This window comes from Panthera pardus, unplaced genomic scaffold (genome assembly GCF_024362965.1).
Source record: "Panthera pardus isolate Hobbes unplaced genomic scaffold, ASM2436296v1 HiC_scaffold_16, whole genome shotgun sequence".
Classification (NCBI taxonomy): Eukaryota; Metazoa; Chordata; class Mammalia; order Carnivora; family Felidae; genus Panthera; species Panthera pardus.
Genome location: NW_026526721.1, coordinates 109,160,700 through 109,179,672, shown reverse-complemented (window position 1 = coordinate 109,179,672; position 18,973 = coordinate 109,160,700). Strand labels below are relative to the sequence as shown.

Genomic DNA, 18,973 nt, shown 5'->3' with positions numbered 1-18,973 from the left:
CTTGTTTCACCTCAATACCTTTGGCTGTAAGTATTTTTATCCCCCTTTTTCAGTTGAGAGTATTTAGGGTCCAAAAGAGGTTGAACAATAGTTATGGATCAGAACTAGAAAGTACCAGTTTTGAAGTACATGGCTCTGACTCCAGAGATCCACATTGTAACTTACACAACTACAAAGAGCTAGATGTCATTCCTGAAGACGCAGGGATACCTGTTTATCTTTGCTTGCAACCTTATAGGCTAAGCATGACAAATTCCCACCAAAATGGTTCATATCTAACCTCAAAGGAATACTCTACTGTGAGAGGAGGATGGTGCAGTCTCATGGTACAACTCCATAATCATAGGAAAGGGCTATTTGTATAGATGTGTTAAGACATTAGAGTTCCACAGTGGAGCCTATACTCATCTCTCCGGCTACACAAGAAGCCTTTTGTAGTGTAAACCAATTCCTTAAGGCAATGTGCGTCATTCCTTATGAGAGACCACCTCTCACTCTTTGATTCCAACTGGGGCTTGCCTTAGAGAGACACTGCATTCTAGATGAGCAAGATATCCCTGTGAAAGATGTTGCTGAAGAAAACACAGGATTAGGGACAAAAAAGAAACATGGCCACTGCCAATTTAATCCTCATTGACATGACACTAAGATTTAGTTATTTAAAAAACATTAATTTGTAATTTTTCCTGCAGAGGCATTTCCAATTAATAAAGCTGGGGATGTCTGAACAAGAGAGTCAGTATTTTAAAAATATTATAATTATGTATTTCCCTCTTATTCATCTGGGAAAAATTCAGCTTTTCTCTCTTGGAAGAAGGAGTTGAAGTGTATTTTTCGCTTTTTTTCCTTTAAAAGAAATATCCAAGACAATCTCAGGATTATGCTATCCACATGTTAAGTTTTAAAATGTGTAACTATATATATATATATATATATATATATATATATATATATATATATATATATATAAGCAATACCTATCACTGCAATTTTCAAACAGAAATTTTATACCAAAATGTAATGTGGAAAGTTCCTGGACTTCTCATGCCTCTGTGTGTTGGAATGTACTCTCTTCCTCCACCCCTTCTGCAGGGTGGACTATTATTCCTTTCAAGGCTCACAGTGAAAGTTGTCATGATTTCCACTCTCCCTTTGGCAGAATTAGCTGTGCCTATAGCACTTTTGGACAAGCTGCAGTAATCAATTTTTTGAAATATTGTTATTATCTGTACCCTCCTGCCCTTCCTGATCTCTAAATAATTTGAAAGCCAGGGCTCTATCTTATTGTCTTTGAATATTAGTACCTAAGCCCTGGGCTCAGTGAATGTTTGTTTGAGTCAATGATATAGGCACAGTCAGAGGTACCCTCACATTCTCCCCACACTACCTAACGTTGAGTTGCAGTGACCTGACATGAACTCAAACCTGACTGGACCCAAGCATAGGTCAGATCTCACATCTCCTTTAATTTTGGTAGAGTAGGAATCAGTGAGTCTAAATTATTTTTCCAGTTCAATCATCCACTATCTCTGGGTATCTTATTAAGCTTCAAAAAGCTGTACCTTCCCCTACCTCATGGGATTAGTGGAAAATAAATAAGACCACATCTGAAGAACCAGGTTTCTTATTAGAGAGTACATTATTATCATCACATCAAGCAAGCTATCCTGAGCACTGAAAAATCTACCCTGAGAAGAAAAAACAACCTGGAAACATTTTCATTCTGCCAGCACTGTTTTCTATTATTAAACAGTACACATCCTGTGAACCCCTATGGTATGACTCTAGAAAAATGAAGCAAAGGATAAGACAAATGTGAAAAAAATAAGCCAGAGGAGTTTTTGGGTTTTTTTTTTTTTTTTTTTTGGAGGACCACTGATTTTTGTAGCTTGCTTCAAGGTGTGCAGAGATATTTAAAATTAATAATAATTTGTTGCCTACTTTGAGTTGGAGAAAAGCACACTGATACGTGAACTGTAAACCATACACAGTATACACAGTGTCTAATAAAATCCATTAAAAATACCACTGCTTTTTCAGATTCTTTTGAAAAATCATATTTCAGTTAATCACTTATTTGGAAAATCCCAATGATTCTCTGGTACCTTACATTTAAAGCACATTTGCATTTAATTTTTCTCATCTATTAAAATTAATTGTGGAAAATTTAATTGTGAACTGCTGAGTAAAGGGCAACATTCCAAAATGTGTATACTCTTATTGATTATAACTTGTGGGAAATATACTAATTTGGAATCTAATTTTCCTTTTGTTTTTCCTGAGTATATCAGGAGAATTTCAAACAACTTCTCTGTCTCTTTCCAGTTTCTATTGCACTACAATTCTTTTTTTTTTTTTTAATGTTTATTTATTTTTGAGACAATGCGAGAGACAGAGTGCAAGCAGCGGAGGGGCAGACAGAGAGAGACACAGAATCTGAAGCGGGCTCCGGGCTCTGAGCTGTCAGCCCAGAGCCTGACGCAGGGCTCGAACTCACAAACTGTGAGATCATGACCTGAGCTGAAGTTGGACGCTTAACTGACCGAGCCACTCAGGCACCCCCACACTACAATTCTTATTTCTGAATTTTTTGGGTTTCTAAATACTTGGATCTCCAACTATGCTTGTACCTGAGGACTCACTTAGGAGTGACTTTCTGGCCGACCTTGGAAGCAACATTCAGAAAACATAGCTATTGTCCCCTCCCCAGCAAGGACTGTAGAGTTAACAGTCAAGAACAGGGTCAGGCGGGCCATCATCTCTTACTTACCATCCCCTGATTCTTTCACCCAACTCTGTTGACCTGACCTTGACTTCAATCCATGTGACCTGGAGGTTGACTATACTAGCACAGAACTATATCATTCATGGCACAGATGGAGGGGGAGCAGAATTCTTCCTGATGAATTGACCACTATCTGGAAAAGCAGGATAGAATCACTATTAAGCTAAATACTTTAAAAATATAAACATGTATTTAAATAAAATAATAGAACCATTTGTCTTTACCAGGGCACTACCTGGTGAGTGAGAGTGAGAGTTAACACAGGAGAGGAAAAATAACAAATGGTTTCCTCAGAATTCCAAGAAAAGGCAACCACTTGTAGAAAAATCTGGGAGAAAGTGGTTGAGCCCCAGATCATGTATTCATTTATTCATCATTATGGAATACTAAGTTCACAGCTGGCACCATACCAGACTCATACCAGAGACACAAATATTTAATCATAATCTAGTAAATATGGCAAATACATAATTACAAAAACACATGATTAAAGACAGAGTAGAGAGGGGAATTTAAAAAGGCACAGAGGAAAGAAAGAACAGTCACCTATGCCAGGGGTAGAGTACATCCAGACTTGCTGAAGTTACCCAGGAAATGGTCCAACTCATTTTGAAAATGACCTTATCTCCTATGAGTTTTCCCTTCTAACAAGGGAAACAGTAGGTCTGCTGGGATCATTATATAGAAAAACAAATGTTTTGTAGATGTTTTAGTGCAGACTAAAGCCTCTCAGGTTTGGCTTGACACTAATCTTGGATTGGGAGTGGGTAGGATAGATGTGAGTCCTGAGTCTCTCTGATCTCTTCTTTATAATAACCTGATTTTGGCAGTAATGGATGCAAGGATAAAACATGCATTTCAGCTATTTAAAGAAGCTTTAGAACAGCTCCATCCAATAGAATGTTTTGCAAAGACAGAAATGTTCTATGACTTCACACTCCATGAAGTAGCCACTGGACACAAGCCACTAGCCACATTTTGGGTGGAATCATTTTTAAATCTTATTTAATTTTAATTTAAATTTAAGTTTGGCCATATATGGCTAGTGGCTACTTTACTGTACAGAGCATCTTTATAGCATAGGAGACCTGGTCTCAGAAAACCTAGATGGAATAGCCAATAGTAGGTTAACAAGTATGAGTTATCTTAAAATGCATTTGGAAGAAAGTTTTGGATACTATAAAGCTTAAGCTCAAATCTAAATGTTTTAAACATTCCAATTATATATTGGAATGCATTGACTAGCATTAACCAGTCAGCTGTCAGAGGCCTTAAGATAATTGTCTTCTAACTAGTATTCCAACTCCCCAATGATTAGATTCTGTCTACCAATTATCATTCAAACTGAATCCTCCCTTCTTGCTTTGTAAAAAAGAGTCATTGCTTTCTCATAGATCCCAATTCTGAAATTCAGATCAGCAGGTCTGTAATTCTTATATGTGGAAAACTATAATGAGGAAGAAACTATAAAAACTGGAATATTTTAGAAGGAAAAGTGAGTGCTGGGATACACACTTGATAGGAAGCTAAGATAGGCCTGAAGATACTGACCTAAAAAAGCAAATAAACAATACTCTTAAGAACTGACTTAATTCTTAGGATGTAAACAGAAAAGGTAAGAAGGTAGACTTGTGGAAATATCTTTTAAATCAGGTTGTTTAGTAATTTATAGACCAAGACCCAAACCATCCATGCCTAAAAAGTCATATACTCTGTCGATTAAAGGTAATGTTTTTTAAACCTTTATGTATACAGACCAAAGGAAAACAACAACGACAACAACAACAACAACAACAACAACAAAAACCAGATGTGGAAGAATAGGAAATCATTTAAAAGTAATTTATTGATAGGAAAAACACAGCCAGAATACTTATTTAATATTTGAAAGTTGTATATTTCTTGACTATAATTTCCCTGATTCCTTAGGCTCAGATAGGGGCAGGAACTATCAAAAATTATAAATATGCTAATGTGTGTGTATAGTTCTGAACCTAAATCTACATAGTGCTGAAGTGGTGTTTATTTATTTTGAGAGAGAGTACGCTTGCATGCATGCATGTGAGTGAAGGAGGGGCAGAGAGAGAGACGGGGAGAGAGAATCCCAAGCAGGCTCTACACTGTCACTGCAGAGCCCAACACAGGGCTCCATCTCACAAACCATGAGATCATGACCTGAACTGAAATCAAGACCAAGAGTTGGACACTTAACCAACTGAGCCACCCAGGTGTCCTTAACCTCCATTTTTTATTTGGGAATCTTTGTTTAGTGTGAGATCAATATAACTATTGCCATTTTATAAGTGAGTTAACTTAGACACTAAGAAAGTCAAGCAGCTAATTGTCAAGGAATAGTAGAGGTCACATGTTATTGGTTTATATATTAAGGAATTTATATTTTCAAGATATAAAGAAACAGTATTCTTAATTATATATATATGCACATATATATTCTGTGTGTATGTATATACATACATATATATATATACACATTTATATTCATATATGTATATATATATACATCTATATACATATATATGTGTGTGTGTATATATATATATATATATATATATATATATATATATATATATATATATTCTTTTGTGACTTTTACTATGATGGGAGGCTGAAAAGAATTGCTGTCTATAATGAGTTGATTTTCTTAGTCCTCTTTTACTTGAAAGGCTCCCTAAATCTAAAACTTATTTCAACTCAGTATAGGAAATAACTATCTAAATTGAACATTATGTAATTTGATAGGATGTTATATTCAGATGGTTTAAAAATCTAAATTCTGTCTGAAGGTGAATAAAATATCATGATTTTATAAACATAATTTCAAATAAAGCTTGATACTAATAAAATATTTTAGGAATATAAATATTAAGATCAGATTTTCATTATGAATGTAAGGACTTTGTAGGGGATAGAGATCCTTTCTTTCTTCCCCTTGCTTTTTAACCCTTTAGGTCTTCATCAATTATTTCCACCAGGCTGGTGTAGGGAAGGAGACAGGTTAAAAAAAAAGAGAGAGAGAGAGAATGAATTCTTCTATCAGTTACTTCTTATTTCAAAGTATATATATATATACGTATGTATTTTTTTTAAGGATCACTAAACATTGAACCAGAAGATACAGCCTTGAGTTTTACCTTATAATACTAGCCATGTAACTTAGGTGTTTGTATCTTTCCCACTGTTCTGTATGTCCATTGGGAATGGTGGGGGGAGGTGGAGAAATAAGTGTTTATGATTCAGACATTGCATTTGAAATGGAAGCAAATTCAATCCCTGTTTTTTTGGAACGTTGAGAGTCAAGCTAGGAAGACCAAACACCTACATCAATTCTGGGGTGAAGTGCCTGGTAAAGGATAGATTCATAAATGGTAAAACAGAGAAATAATGAAATTCTAAGAAGAGATAGAGTTAGAAACACTCATGCCAAGAAAGCAGTCTGGTAAGAAAGAATCTAGGACAGCAGGCTTGGAGAGACTAGGGCTCATGTGATAAGACACTGGGTGTTACTGCATGTGGTTTATGTTGAATGGAGTATGTCATTGGTGTACTGGAACTGGCTTTTACTGACTCTAAAAATTTCAGCAATCTTGAGATCCAGTTGTTAAAAAGTAAACTATATAAACCTACAATAAACTATATTAAAAAGGAAGATTACTAATACCCAAAATTCACCACTTCCTATTTATTACATTTTTTTTTAATTATACCTGCTCTTGAAATTGTCTGTGCCTGTTGTATATATTGGCAATACTGTATAATGTGCTGCTGCACATTTCTCCCTAACTCTGCATTCAATGATCTTATCAGTGTTATCCTATGCAAATAACCATGGTGAGAGTATTTATACCATAGAAGTCAGCAATATCTAATCTAATATCAAATCTAATACCTAATAGATATTTAGAATTAAAAGTATATCTTGCATATTACATTGCACATTACATGTTACATTGTGAAGAACACAGAAAATAGAAAACTGATTCAATAAAAGTCACATATCATTGACTACAAAAGACAACATATGTATTTGTTGTTTCAATTTCATCTTACTCATTAATGTATGAGAGTTATAGCCAACCTTCATATCAGAACTGTATCTCTCATTTGCAACTATAGGGGTCTATGTGGAATTTACAATAAAGAGTAGTATCTATTTTAATATTATTCACACAAAGGTTTTTAAAGTGACACAATCATTTAGTGTAATAAATATCACCTTTATCCTTAGACTAGTCTTGGACTCCTTTCTCATTCTGGATAGGATCTCATTCTGGATCCCATCTTGAACCCCAGTCTCTCCTGGAACCTAACTCTCCATGTTGGAATCAAAATTCCTATAATTGTTTTCAAGGTTGTTGGCAGCTTTCCTCTGTCCCAAAGGTATATGGTCCACTTGCCCAGGTAAGACTGTTAGAAGTATTTGAAAGCATGGCCTGAAGTATCTCTATGGCAGTAATTGTAAAAAGTCCTTGTTCTTTGACAGACTGAGTTCTCTTTACTAGAGAGCAGCATTACCGACCATTACCAACACCTCAGTCACCTCCACACTTCAGCTTGAAACATAGTTGCTTTCACTGACAACCATTCATTTTGGAACAAATATTATTCTAAACAAAATGATATGTAATGTCCTTTGTTTTAATCATGGATTATAATGTATTTTCACTCTAGTAGTGACTGGTCTCTTATGGAATGTGGCAGATGGAGCATGGGCTTTGGAAACAGGCAGACCAGAATTCAGTATTGTCTCTACCTCTGTACCCCTGTATCCTGTTTTATAATATAGGGAAATTATAAAACTGATATTGTGAAGATTAGATAATATACATCAAATACTTATTTCAGTGTATAATATGCCATAATAATAAATAAACACCATAATAATAAACACTATATTTGGTGCATAATAAACACACCATATTTGATACTATTATTTCATTTCATTCATTCATTCATTCAGCAACTATTTATTGAATACACAGTAGCTTTCAGGCATTATGCTTGGTGCTGATGATAGATGAAATAATTAAGAAAATGAATACCCACCCTGTCATCACAAAGTTAATTCCTAACACAGGAAAGTTAAATAAATGAGTATTTAATAAGTAGAGGGTATAATATGAGTGTGTAACTGGAAACCTAGGAAAGGCTTCCCAGAGTATAAAATATTTAAATGGAGACCTGAAGGACAAGCAGGATTTAGCCACGTAAAATGGGAGGGAACACATCCAGGAAAAGATCTGTCAGACTCCAAAGACTGAACACTGAAGGTGTTTCTAAATAAACCAAAATGAACAAGGGGACTTGTTTACACAGTGTGCAGCAGACCTCTCTCTTTTGCCCTGTCTTGCTCTGCATTTTTAATCAACAGTTTGAATTAAAGTATGAAGGGTGACCTGTTAAATCCGTGGGTGATTCAAATTGTGGAATGATAGTGTAGATTCAGGTCTTAGAATCATCTGAAAGCATTTTTTGATAGCACTAGAAAAGGCTACCAAAAGTAACGGAAGAGTGGGCTAAGTGGAACAAGATGAAATTGAACAGAGAGACGATATAACTGGGTCCAAGCAATAGACTACAAATGTACCAAATGGCTAAGTGGCAGCATGAGCAAAAAGGGCATAAAAGTGTTAGCTGATATTAAACACAACAGCAGCACAATATGACTGCTAAATGAGTGAATTTGATCTTAAGATGCACTAAGAGAAGTACAGTTGACCCTTGAACAATATGGGTTTGAATCACACAGGTCTTACTTATATGCAGATTTTTAAAAATAAATATAGCACAGCACTGTAAATGTATTTTCTCTTCCTAATGATTTTCTTAATAGTATTTTATTTTCTCTAGCTTACTGTATTTTAAGAGTATAATATATAATACATATACAAAATTTGTGTTAATGGACTGTTTATGTTATTGGTAAGGCTTCTGGTTCATAGTAGGCTGTCAGTTAAGTTTTTGGGGATTCAAAAGTTATACATGGATTTTCAATTCTGGGTTAGTTTGGCTTCCCTAATCCTTGTATTGTTTAAGGGTCAACTGTTTAGGTCATAGTGTAAAGGAGGAGAGACAACTTGAATATTCTGTTTGATTCTGGGTTTTGCATATTTAAAGGACTATAGGCTATTCTAAATGAATTTATGATAAGAAAAGTTGAAGTAAGTAACAATATTTAGTTAGCATAATGAGAAAAGACAGAAACATGAAAAATTGGATAAGCATATTCCATTAGCTTAACAGCAAGGGAAAGAGGTAAGAGAATGATTCAGGAGGGATTCAAGAGGCAGAAGCAAGATGTGGTGAAAGGCCTTGGGCAATGGATGCTCATCAGAAATCATCTGGGCAAACTACTTATTTTTAACTTCTTTAAAATTGTGAAACATAACACACATTCAAGACACCATTAAGAATAACTATGCAGTTAAGAAACTATAATCACTCCCTAAGATGAGAAATAGAACATTTCCAGCACTCCAGGGGACCACATGTGTACTTTCTTGCATAATTTCTTTCTAAAGACAAACACTACTTAGACTTCTGTGATAATTACCTTCTGGTTCTTCTTTACAGTTTTACCATTTTGTATTGTCCCTGATTCATTTAATTCAGTTGTGTCTGATTTTAAGCTTTATTAAATACAGTCATAGAGTGTATTTGGTTACATTTCTTTGATATACTTGCAAAACTTATTCACAATTTATGTAGCTTTAGTTTTGTTTTTTTTTTAAATTTCGTTGTTTTTTTGATTAGGGCTTGGACTAGATATCAAGAGCCTTGAAGCTTATATTACTTGTCTTCTTCTTTAAGGAAAGGAATACACAAATATGATTTTTACTAATTTTATAAAAACATATGTCCATATTAACACATTGCTAGAGCCCCTCCTGGACTTGGAAGCGATCAGGCAAGTTTCTTTGGCTTAATGTAATATACACTTCTGCACATGGTATTCTTTGTAGAAATGTTCAACAACTTATTTACCCATTATAACATTGATGGACTTTTGGTCTATTCCTAAATGTTGAGGCTATTGCAAATAGAGCTTCCGGAAACATAAACATGTTCTAGTGTAGCACTGTCCAATAGAACTGCAGTGATGGAAATGGTTTATATTTGTGTTGTCCGATACAGTAGCCACTAGCCATATTTGGATATTAAGCTCTGGAACTGTGAATAGTGCAACTGAGGAATTGACTTCTAAATAAAAAATTAAATAATTTAGATTGAAATAGATACATATGACTAGAGGCTACTGTATTGGACAGCGCAATTCTAGAGTGTATGCCTGAGTGGAATTGCTGGGATATGAGGCATCTACCTTTTGTAGATGCTGCCAGACTGTTTCTCATCAACCTTGGCATTGTCAGACTATTTACTTTTGGCTATTTTTGTGGGTGTACAGTGGTGTCTCATTGCTATTTTAATTGAGATTTCCAGATTATTAATGATGTAGCATACCTTTATATATCTGTATGGTTATTTTCATTTCCTCTTATGTGAAGTATGAGTTTAAATCTTTGGTCATATGTGATTGGATTGTCTGTTACTTCTCACTCACTTCTTGGTGTTCTTTATAAATTATATATTCTAAATGCAAGTTTTTTGTTGAGGATATATTTTGCAAATATCTACACACAGTTTTTAAAAGCATTGGTACCCAAATCTTGCTGTAGACCAATTAAATCAGAATTTCTGTGGGTGGGATTGGGGTATTTTTAAAGTATCTCCAGGTGATATTAATCTTCCTGTGTGAGGGGAATGGATAGGATTTGGTATGAGAAATGATTTTCTAACTATCAAAATTATCGCTTTAAAGCAGTTAGGATAGTTGCATATGTGGACTATCTCTGGAGTCAGATGGCCTGAGTTTACTCTCAGGCTCTGATAAACTTTTCTGTGCTTCAGTTTTCCCATCTGTTAAATTGGATAATAATGCCTACCAAATAGTCTTTGTGAATACTAAATAAGCAATTATATGTAAAGTGCTTAAAACTGTGTGTGACACATAGCACGTGCTCAATAAGTATTAGTTATCATCACCATTGTCTCATTATCGTCATAATCATCATCATCAAAGATTAAATTACCTGCTTTATAAAGCAGTGAGAGCCAGTATCTTCTTTAACAAGAAAGCATCAGAAAGCTTTCACTAAGATCAGTAATTAGGCAAGGATGCCCTGTCTCCTCCACTATGCAAAATTGTTTGAGAATTATTGGCTAATACAACCAGACAAGAGAAATTAAAGAGAGGTATAAGAGGGGAGCCTGGGTGGCTTAGTTGGTTAAGTGTTTGACTTTGGCTCAGATCATGATCTCGAGGTTTGTGGGGCCCGTGTTGGGCTCTGGGGTTGAGCTCTGTGCTGACAGCTTCGAGCCTGGAGCCTGCTTCAGATTCTGTGTCTCCCTCTCTCTGCCCCTCCCCTGCTTGTACTTTGTTTTTCTGTGTGTCTCAAAAATAAACAAAAAATTTAAAAACATTTAAAAGTGAGGTATAAGAATTGATAAAAAAAGTAAAACTATCTCTATTTGATGATGATATGACAGCATGGCTAGAAAACCTTAAATAATGATAATCAATGATTTTCCTGAAACAATAAAATAATTCAGTAGTGCAGCAGAGATAATATTAACAGGCAGAAATCAATATCCTTAATATATACAAATAATAACCAGTTAGAGGACATAATGGTACAAGAACCTCATTTACAATGAAAATAAGATTGAGTACTTTGGAATAAACTTAGCAAAAAGATATAACACTTGTAGGAAGAAAGCTTTAAAATCTTTCAGGAGAAAGATAACAAGAGTAGATTAGAAAAAATGGAAAGACATCCCCTGTTCTCAGATAAGACAGCTAAATATTATAAAGATGTCAGTTCTCTCTGAACTAATTTATAAATTTAACACAATCCTGATGAAGCTTTTTTATGGAGTCAGACAAGTTGAAAGTAAATTTGATATGAAAAAGCAAACATTCAAGAATAGCAAGAAAAATACTGAAAAAAAAAAATACCGGCCAGGTGGGGGTGGGGGGAAATCAGCCCTCCCAGACATTAAAACTTGCTATAATATGGGGGGTGGAAGGAAGGGGAGGGGAGGTGATGGGCATTGAAGAGGGCATCTTTTGGGATGAGCACTGGGTGTTGTATGGAAACTAATTTGACAATAAATTTCATATATTAAAAAAAAAAAACTTGCTATAATAGTCTCTCTAATTAAGACAGTGAGATACTGGTACATGAATAGATAGAGGAATAGAATAGAAAGCCCAGAAATAGACCCAAGTAGGTATGAAAATATAGTATAAGATAAAGATATTTGAAAACACTGTGGGTAATGGTAGACTTTTAAATAAATTATGCTTTTTTTTAAGGCAAGTCTTTTTTTCTTTAATTTTAAAAAATATTTATTTATTTTTGAGAGAGAGAGAGAGAGAGAGAGAGAGAGAGAGCGAGAGCAAGCACATGAGCAAGGGAGAGGCATAGGAGGAGACACGGAATCCAAAGCAAGCCAAGCAATCAGCACAGAGCCCATTGGGCTTGAACCCATGAACTATGAGATCATGACCTGAGCTGAAATTGGATGCTCAACTGATTGAGCCACCCAGGCACCCCAAATTATGCTTTTTAATAAATTATGGGAAGGGGCACCTGGATGGCTTAGACAGTTGAGCCTCCCATGGGGCTCTCTGCTGTCAGCACAGAGCCAGCTTCAGATCCTCTGTCACCCTTTCTCTCTGCCCCTCCCCCACTCAGTTACATTCTCTCTCTCAAAAATAAATAAATATTTTTGAAAAATAAATGATGGGTAACTATGTAGAAAAAAAAGACAAAATTGGGGTCCCTGGGTGGCTCAGTTGGTTAAGCATCAACTCTTGATTTCAGCTCAGGTCATGATCTCAGGGTTCCTGGGATCAAGCCCTGCCTCAGGCTCTGTACTGACAGGGTAGGGCCTACTTGGGATTCTCTCTCTCTCTCTCTCTCTCTCTCTCTCTCTGCCCCTCCCCAGCTCGTGTACTCATGCTCCCTCTCTCTTTCAAAATAAATAAACATCTAAAAAAAAAGACAAAAAAACAAAATTATATTAATATCTTGACACCAAATACAAAAATAAATTCCAAGTGTATCTGAGATCTAAATGTAAAAGTTGAAACCGTACAAGTACTAGAAGAAAACAAAGGTGAATTCCATTTTAAATTGTTTATCTGACTCAAAAAAATCCAGAGGCAATTAGGGGCACCTCGGTGGCTCGGTCAAGTGTCTGACTTTGGCTTAGGCCATGATCTCACAGTTTGTGAGTTTGAGCCTGGCATCGGGCTCTTTTCTGACAGCTCAGAGCCTGGAGCTTGCTTCGGATTCTGTATCTCACTCCCTCTCTGTTCCTCCCCTGCTCACATGCTGTCTCTCTCTCTGTGTCTCTCAAAAATAAACATTAAAAAAAAGAACTCTTAAAAATCAAAGGATAAAGGGACAAAAACCTGATAGAAACATAAGGAAAGGATAAGAGCAGACAATTTACAAAATATAAAAAGACAAAATGGCTCTTAAATGTATTAAAAGTATTCAAACTCATTTATAATTACATAAATATAATTTTTTTAAATTTTTTTTTTCAACGTTTTTTATTTATTTTTGGGACAGAGAGAGACAGAGCATGAACGGGGGAGGGGCAGAGAGAGAGGGAGACACAGAATCGGAAACAGGCTCCAGGCTCCGAGCCATCAGCCCAGAGCCTGACGCGGGGCTCGAACTCACGGACCGCGAGATGGTGACCTGGCTGAAGTCAGACGCTTAACCGACTGCGCCACCCAGGCGCCCCACATAAATATAATTTAAAACAACTCTGAGATTGTATCCTATCAGACTGGCAAAAAATTATTTATTTATTTTTAATTTAAAAATTTTTTTAGGGGCGCTTGGGTGGCTCAGTCGGTTGAGTGTCCGACTTCAGCTCAGGTCACGATCTCGTGATCCGTGAGTTCGAGCCCCGCGTCGGGCTCTGGGCTGATGGCTCAGAGCCTGGAGCCTGCTTCCGATTCTGTGTCTCCCTCTCTCTCTGCCCCTCCCCCATTCATGCTCTGTCTCTCTCTGTCCCAAAAATAAATAAACGTTAAAAAAAATTAAAAAAAAATTTTTTTTTAATGTTTCCAGTTTTTATTTAAATTCTAGTTAGTTAACATATAGTGTAAAATTAATTTCAGGAATAGAACTTAGTGATTCATCACTTACAATATAATACCAGACTGGCAAAAATTTAAAAAGCATAATAATACATTATTACCGAGATTGTGACGAAAAGAGGCCTCTGATGGGAATGCAGACTGGTATGACCCTTCTGGAAGAGAATTTGGCAATTCCTAACAAAACTATATTTTTGACCCCCAAATCCTAATTCTAGGAATTTATTCTGAAGATACGCCTCCAAAAATATGAAAATACATGTGCATAATATTGTTTACTGCTATATTTTTTAATTGCAAAATATTAGAAACATCATAAGGCCCATGTAAGAGAGTGATTGAATTAACTGTGGTATAGCCACACTATGGATAATTATGCAGATATAAAAAGTGAAATCTCTATAAACTGGTATGGAGTAACTTCTATGATATATTAAGTGAAAAAAGTAAAGTACAAAAGAGTTATATGTAAGGAAGAAGGAGATATAAGAAGGTATGCATGTATCTGCTTATTTGTGCAAAAAGAAATACAGGGTAGTTAAACCAGAAACTATGAGATTGATTACTTACAGGGGATAGGTAGGTACAGGGTGGAAAGAATGGGAAAATGGGAATAGGGAAGAAGGAATGAGGGAGGAAAGCACATATTTTATGTAGTTCTGATTCTTGGAATCATAGTAATGTTTCACATACTCAAACATGAATAATCAAAATCAAAAATAAAGTGGGAGGAACTCATAATATAAAATGAAAGGAATGAAAATGAAAATAACCTAAGTCAATGGGGAAGATTGTATTTTGATTATAAACTGTAAGATTAAAGATGAAAAGAAGTGTATACAACCATTATATTCTAGTCAATACTTTTCTTTCCCCACAAGAGTATAGGTGTGCAATTGAGTAAATAAGTAAATATGTTTCTGGAGAATGAAAGTCAGTTTTCTCACTGTTAGAAAAAGAAGTAACAAGAAAAGGGAAAGGCATTAATGAATCTATGGTATTTGATTGGACTTGGAGGTATCAGTATAAGTGCATGGTTTTAAATGATTTATACAGAGAAACTGTTACAGAAATATTGATGTGTACATGAGTACATATATATCCATTTCCTAGATCTGTCCAATGATAGGGTCTAGAAGCAAGACACCCCAGCAGCAATGAGCATATGTAGCACCCAGATGTTGGTTTCTAAATACCATTGTCCAATAAAAGGAACCAAAACTCCTTGGAAAAATGCTTGATTCTAAGGATGCATCAGGGATAACAGAAGATGAGGCTGGAATTTCTTGTGCTGCTAGAAAATAAGGAAGTGTTAAAAAGATGAGGATAGCATGCTGGATGGATATAAGGCACCAACCTGAAAGAGCTTCCAATGGCCAAATATAGGACAACTGGAGTAGCAAAGTAAAGAATAGTAGTATGGCTTATAACCTACAGATTAAAACAGAATCTTTGAGCCCATGCTGATATACATAAATAAGCAAATGAAGGAGAAGAGATAGCTTTTTCTTTCAGTACAATTCCAATAATAAATATAGGAGGAATGATAGAAATAGAAAATTACCTTCATATAATTGTTGCAGGCAAGATTCATCAATTAATGCTGAAATTAGTGGGCAAAAGTATGACATGAAACAATATTTGCATGGTCTCAAAATATCTCCTCATAAGATATTATAAATTACAAATAAATTACATATAGATTACCAAGGGAAAATAGTAATTTTACATGGAGAAATCTGGAATGCATCACCTATATGAAATTGCCATCACAAGACGTATCAACACCATGTACTTCTTGATCTGATGCACTGGGAAGAGCAAACATCACTTCTGTAGTATTCTTGCCAAAAATGCATAACTTCAACTTAACCAATGGAAAACATAACACAATTGAAGGACATTCCAGAAACAAAACAAACTGTCCAGTAGTTCACACATGTCAAAGTTGTATAAGACAAGGAAAGACTGAATAACTGTAGATTGGAAGCTGTAGATTGGAAGAGACTGAGTAGTCATAGCAACAGATGCGGTATGGGATCTGGGATTAGTCTGGACCAAAAAGACAACATAAGCAGGATGACTGGCAAAATTGAAATAAGGTCTATAAATTAATTGTGAGTTTTCTGAAAATTACGTTACTGTCATGTAACATATTAACATTAGTGGAAGCTGGATGAAGGATATAGAACTCTCTGTACTATTTTTGAAACTGTTTTGTAAGTCTAAAATTAGTTCACAATAAAAAGTTTAAAAAATGTAATGAATTTCCAGCCGTTTGAGCTCAAGTGAGGGATAACCACTCAATAGGAGGTTGTAGAAGAGACTCAAGCCATACTCGGCAGTTCCAGTACATAGCCTTTTAAGGTCTCCTTAAATCACAAGGTGTTTTTAAGAATGTTAACAAAATTAGCTTAAAAGGTGAGTTATAGGAGTCCACACAAGCTTGGATCCGATGATAATCCCCCTGAGTTTGTAGAAAGTGAACAGTTAAACAGCTCAGTTTTACTTCATTTTAGCAAATGATACACACTGTGAGGATTACAAAAATTTTATGACATATTTGAATTACTTTACGATGAAATTCCCTTAGCTTCAACTTTCATTACTTTGAATGCTTGAGAACAAATTTGCATTCATGGATGAGTTTTCAGCCACACTCCAAATAGCCATTCTAAACTGTCCCAGATAATCTCAAAAAAGTGCTCGAACAATTTAAAGCAGGAAGAAATTAATTCTACTCTTATGCAGAGAAAATCAGATTCCAAAAGCGCACATGCAATGTGATCCTGTTTTTTTCAAAAGTAAAAAAATATGCATGGGAAAGAGCCTGAAGTTTTATGTGATAAAATGTAAACAGTGGTTAACTTTGGGTGGTTGGAATTGGGTATTTTTTCTTTGCTTATCAGTAATTTCTAAATTTTCTACAATAATTATATTACTTTACAATGATAAAACAATAAAAGTTACAAACACTTTTGAAAAAATAAAGCAGTAGAGGTGCCTGGGTGGCTCAGTCAGTTGAGTGTCCCACATCAGCTCAGGTTATGATCCCCCCGTTTGTGGGTGTGAGCCCTATGTTGGACTTTGCACTGACCACGCGGAGCCTGCTTTGGATTCTCTTATCTCCCTGTCTCTCTGCCCCATCCCGCTCACACTTTCTCTCTCAAAATAAATAAACATTAAAAAAATATATTTAAAAAGCAGTGTAACAGTTTTTTTAGGTATCTGAACAGTGAGTGATGAACTAAACACTGTAACAAATGGATATAGCTAAATATAAAATATCTATACTCCAGACAGTTATTTGCTGTAAGATGACTGTCTTGAGGCTACAAATAAGTGACAAATGATTTTTTCTCCTACAGTCACTTCAGTGAAAAATGTCACAAATTACTCAGAGAATAGGCTTAAGCATTTGCCAATATTAAGTTAACAATGTCATGGGAAACACTATTTTATGCCTGATTTAATTTTTTAATAGTTTATTTTTTAAAATGAAAAGAGAAGATACACTCTTTTTGGGGAGAGGTAAGAGATATGCATACAGGTAGCCCCCTCACTTATCCAGGCCTCACTTTCTGTGATTTCAGTTACCCATAGTCCACTGTGGTCTAGAAGCAGATGATCTTGCTGATATATCATCGGAAGGTCGATGGTAGCCTAATGCTACATCACAATGCCTGTCACTCACTTCATTTCATCATGTAGCATTTTATCATCTCATATCATCACATGAAGAAGGGTGAGTACAGTACAATAAGATATTTTGAAATTGAGAGAGTGACCACATTCCCATAACTTTTATTCCAGTATGTTAATGTAATTGTTCTATTTTTGTTATTATTATTAATCTCTTACTGTGCCTAACTTATAAATTAAGCTGCATCACAGGTATGTTTATATAGGAAAAAAAACATAGTATATGTAGGGTTCAGTGCTATTTACATTTCAGGCATCCACGGGGAGTCTTGGAACATATCCCCCACAGATAATGGGACACTACTGTATTGGAGTATTTTCTTCTAGTCTTATTTTACTTTATGAGGCATATATTAAGCGGAAAGGATTAATTTTGCCCTGTTTTTTAAACTAGTATTTATCTCCCAGTGATTAGATGCTAATGTGGTACTTCTTAAATTTTAATGTGCATTTGAATGAGCTGGGAGATTCTGATTGTATAGGTCTCGGATGGGCTTTTATTTTGCACTCCAGTCAGCTAGGGGTTTGTCAGAAATGCAGAATCTTGGAGCCCACCTCAGATTTACTAGTCACAATCTACATTAAAAAAATTGTTTATGTTTACTTATTTTTAAGAGAGAGACAGAGAGAGAGACAGAGAGAGAGAGCAAGCAGGGGAGGGGCAGAGAGAGAGGGAGACACAGAATCTGAAGCAGGCTCCAGGCTCTGAGCTGTCAGCATAGAGCCCAACACAGGGCTCAAACCCATGAACTGTGAGATCATGACCTGAGCAGAAGTCGGACACTCAACCAAATGAGCCACCCAGGCACCCCCACAATCTACATTTTAACAAGACATCCATTTGACTTATTTGCACATTAAAATATGAGAAACTCATATGTGGAGTTTAACACAACAGATGAACATAGGGGAAGGGAAAGAGAAGTAAGATAAAAACAGAGAGAGAGAAACAGTAAGAAACTCTTAAATACAGAGAACAAACTGAAGGTTGCTGGAGGGCAGGTGGTAGGAGGATGGGTTCAGTGGGTGACAGGCATTAAGGAGGGCACTTTTCAGGATGAGCACTGGGTGTCATATGTAAGAGATGAATGATTGAGTTCTACTGCTGAATCCAAGGCTACCCTGTATGTTAACTAACTTGAATTTACATTAAAAGAATGAGAAGCTCTAATTTAAAGAACCCCAAATAATCTAGTTTGATTTCTGGTTTCCACAGTTTTTTATGAAAATTATTTAAAGAAACAATAATATTAAAAAGTTATAGAAACCATTGTTGCCACTTCACT

At 35.6% G+C, this 18,973-nt stretch overlaps 1 protein-coding gene and 1 long non-coding RNA gene across 4 annotated transcripts in view; one reads left to right on the top strand and one right to left on the bottom strand.

Annotated features, from left to right (window-relative positions):
• LOC109261488 (uncharacterized) overlaps positions 1-18,973 on the top strand; it is a 353,953-nt gene that overhangs the window by 50,337 nt on the left and 284,643 nt on the right. For 2 of the 3 annotated variants that reach the window (XR_002077404.2, XR_002077410.2), the window contains one exon: positions 17,579-17,730. The exons of the other annotated variant lie outside the window; for it this stretch is intronic. This is a non-coding gene — a long non-coding RNA (uncharacterized LOC109261488). The remainder of the gene's footprint in view (positions 1-17,578; positions 17,731-18,973) is intronic. 3 annotated transcript variants of the gene reach the window in all.
• GPR149 (G protein-coupled receptor 149) overlaps positions 1-18,973 on the bottom strand; it is a 68,788-nt gene that overhangs the window by 37,955 nt on the left and 11,860 nt on the right. The window lies entirely within an intron of this gene.